This window comes from Coregonus clupeaformis, unplaced genomic scaffold (assembly GCF_020615455.1).
Source record: "Coregonus clupeaformis isolate EN_2021a unplaced genomic scaffold, ASM2061545v1 scaf4057, whole genome shotgun sequence".
In the NCBI taxonomy this organism is placed as follows: domain Eukaryota; kingdom Metazoa; phylum Chordata; class Actinopteri; order Salmoniformes; family Salmonidae; genus Coregonus; species Coregonus clupeaformis.
This window is the reverse complement of record NW_025537511.1, coordinates 26,223-30,336: the sequence shown is the minus strand read 5'-3', so window position 1 is coordinate 30,336 and position 4,114 is coordinate 26,223.

Sequence of the window (4,114 nt, the reverse complement as noted above, 5' to 3'; positions counted from 1 at the left end):
AGCGTACTGCCAGATCAGTGAGGGATTCGATTAATGCCCTGGGTCAACCAGGTTATATTAATGAATTTTTTGAACCGCTCCTCCCGGGCGTGAGCCGGGTTCGTTTATGTATGGCGAAGTCTTCAAGAACAAAGTGACGTGTGGTTCCAGCACGTGGAAATAAGTAGGATTCTGTGTTTTTCATGCAATTGATTTTTTGGGTGATCCTTTGGATCAAATGCTTTATCTATCTTCCCCCAGTGAAAAGTAGTTTGAAAATGCAAAACATATATTTAATGGAAAATATATGTATGTTTCTGAATAATGCATCATGCTTCCTTATAGACAACATGACTGAGTCGAACAGATTACTGTTCGATTTGAGAAGGTCACTCCTCCCTCACTTCTTTTTCCTGTTCACGTCACAGGCAATAGCCCGGTGCACCGCGGTTCAGCTTAATCAAACTCCCCTCAATAATACTCAGTTAACGTATTATATTCTCACGATTGAAGTCTCAAACCAAGCACTACTTTAAAAATGATTTTATTTATTAATACAGTGGTATACTTAGAAATGTGTTGCAAAGGGTGGAAAAAAAGCATTGAACATAAATAAAAAAATAAATAAAAGAAATGGCAGCCACACTGGAAAAGATAGTGTCAGATTGAAGCAGTGTTATCATCATATCAAAGAAAATAGTACAGATGTGCCATAATAAATTGTCTATTAGTACAAAAATACATTTCAATAGAACAGAGCTTCCTGTATCACAAACAGAGAAGGGGACCGCTCCTTAAAACCGCATCCCCTCAGTACAGAGCTTTTTAAATGATTTAAACCGAAAGCACTTTTCTATTTTTGTAAATAAGAAATAAAAGTTATTTGACTATTAAAAAATGCCTTTAAGTAGTAGTAGTGGTGTGTGTGTGTGTGTGTGTGTGTGTGTGTTGTGTGTGTGTGTGTGTGTGTGTGTGTGTGTGTGTGTGTGTGTGTGTGTGTGTGTGTGTGTGTGTTGTGTGTGTGTGTGTTGTGTATGTATGTATGTATGTATGTACTGTATGTATGTTATATATATATATATAGTTGGTAGAAAATTGTATTTTAATACTGCTTAGGTCAGTTCCAAAGGCTCAGGGTAGGTATAACAGAATAAGGAAACATAACCAATGAAATCACACTTTCTCTCTTTTTTTAAGAAACTTTTTTTTACCTCTTTCATACAAAATAACAAAGATGTACAAAAGTGAATTTAAAGCGAACCAAGGCCATATGCTAGCATTATATACAGCCACAATTTAAACCTTCTAGTTTTCTTTTAAGGTTTCCTCCTGAAACTTCAATATGCATAGCAGGAAAATAAAATAGCACCTCTTCTCAGCCTCAAATATTATTGTGCGCTAAATCAAGTTCACTAATACAATGGGTTGAAAATGCAGAGATTTATTCAAAATATTAATATATATATATTTTTTTACTTCTTCCATAATTGATAAATCACTAAAACTTAAAGATCTGATGTTTTTAAGTGAGTTTTATCTGAAAAAAGTTCAGATGCAGATAAAGGCATCACTGCTTGCAGTGTAAGATGGGACTTTTAATGTGTTTAAACTTAGTAGTAGCAATGCTTCTGGACCTGAGTCAAAAGCAGCATAGATCTCTAGACGGCTGCAGGAGTTTGTCAAATCAGTCAGGGTTACATTTTATTTATCTACGGATAAAACTCATAGCTGCAAAAGATTCAGTAGTTCTTCTAAACATGGAGAGACCAACCAAACGGGGCATCCATGCCAATATATTACCTTCCAGTCTTCAGTATTACCTTCATACGGTATTGAGTGTTTTTTAATATCTTCATAAACGATGCCTACAGTACCAATCTTCCTTCAGACATGCTCAGCTACAAAGTCCTCAGATATCCTTAAGAGCGAAACGCATGACCACAAACAACCTCACAAACAAAAGTTTTTACGCATATACCAACTTTTCTGTTTGTAGAGTGCATACTAGTAAGTTGTACAATTTCCGTTGCAATATTCAATTAATAAAAAAATAAGGATAATATTACTCTATAATGGTTTGTTTTTTTTGTTCCTCTTTCTTGCAACTTGCTCGTAAATGTGGGCAAAAAAATCAAAAAAAGAGATTATTATTCAGTCAGTCTCTGGCACTGGTCATGCATTCCAACAACAGTTCCATTTTTATAATATATTTTCGTTTTTTTAAAAGTTTAGATTTTTTTGCAAGCCTTTGAGTTAAAGCACCAAAAAAACAGGTGGGTGGGAAAAGAGCACAGCACTGGGATAGGATGCTACATTGAGACTCCTCCCACTTCACTGGGACACCTCCCCTTCACTGGGACTCCCTCCTCTTCTTTTGGGCGGTCACCATAAACAACTTATCAATGTTCAATGTTCAAGAATCAAGTTTGTACTTCATCCAAGTCAAGCAGTGCTGCCCCCTGCTGCCTGGGAGGGGGACAACAGGGTGAAGGGGTCACAGCAGCAGGAGGGGGAGGGGGTGTGACGTTTAAGTCATAGCCAATTCCCCTTATCTAACACATTCAGTAGCAGGCCAACTGTCTCCCTCTGTTTAGAAGTGATCGAGTGAGCACAGACACACAGTTGGCTCCCCACCAGGTAGTTGGGGTCACCTGGAAGAGACTTGTTCTGCCATGTCTTGGGTTACCTGGAGGATTTAGAGAAACAAGAACAGTTATCGGTCGGTCGGTCGGTCATTTGTCTTTCTTAGTGTGCGGTTCTTTACGTTGGTTTTGAAGGCCCGGGTGTTGCGTTAAGAGTGACCTACAGGCCGTAAATGCGCATCTGCTGACGAGAACTTACACAAAATCATCAGTCATAGGATGTTGTTTGTGAAATGTATATTTAGATGCTGTACATAAACCATCGATAGCTTTTAATACTTCAGAACTACTTTTACTCAAAATATTGTCACATTTAATACTGTGTACAAATTCAGCTTCTTACAAACGTCAAAGCCTTTAAAATGGATTAGCAATGTCAGGTGCAAAGAAAATTATATATTTCTACATTCCTCACATTGTAACTACTGTCAGAAATAATGAAGTAGGTGAATACTGAATGTTGCAAAACCCATAAAGAAAATGCAATGTTGTGACTAGAAAATGGAATGTTGTGACTAGAAAATCGGAATGACTGGAACATGGGAAACCGGAGATGACCAATAGAACCAGTAGAAACCAGTAGATTAGATTATTTAAAAGATTGATCATGAACAAGCCAGATCTCTCTGACAGGGGTCAATTGCATTTCAATTCATACAATTCAGGAAGTGATTATTAAAAACAATTATAAAATACTTAAGAGCTCTTCATTCTATTTATTGAGAAATCAATGCATTTTTTAAAACATATATTATTGCCTTAGAATTTCCCATTTACTTGACTGGACCCAATCAAAATGGAGCTGTACCCTCCATCCAACTCTATGGTGACCCCTCCTCAATCCCACCAACCAATCACACAAGCCCGACCCAACCCCCAACCAATCACACAAGCCACCTGAAGCCCTGACCCAACTCCCAAAAGGACAGAGGACAGCGTACTCGACGAGGTCGGAGGATTTTAGAGCAGAGACCAACCATCAGGGTCATGCGCCATTAAGGTGGCGCAGCTCCACGGTTAGGAACTTGAGGCCGTGAGGCCCACACATCACCAGAGGGCTGAGCAGGAGTCTCTCCTGGATGGAATAAGAAGCAGAGGCAAAGACCCACATTCATATTCTGCTCTCCTTTCATATTTAAGATCTTGAAAAGGAGGAACTGTTGAAAGGGATGGAAGTTAGAGAGGTGGACCAGGGGATTTGAAACCCCCTGTTTTCAGGGTTCTGAGTTGGCAGCAATACTACTAGAGAAATAAAAATACGATATACTATCCACTGGGCATAATGATTAAGAAAACATAATACAAAGGCAACCTACGACCACCTTTCTCCTTGTCCAGGGGGGCAAATGCTGTTGTCCGGCAGATGCAAGTAGATCTCCTGTTCCACGCTGTCTGCGATGGCTCCCTGGGGATGATGATGCTGACTCCCGTCTCGATGGAGCTCAGCACCCGCGCCTTACAGTTGAAGATCCCCGGCCGTGGCCTACCACTGT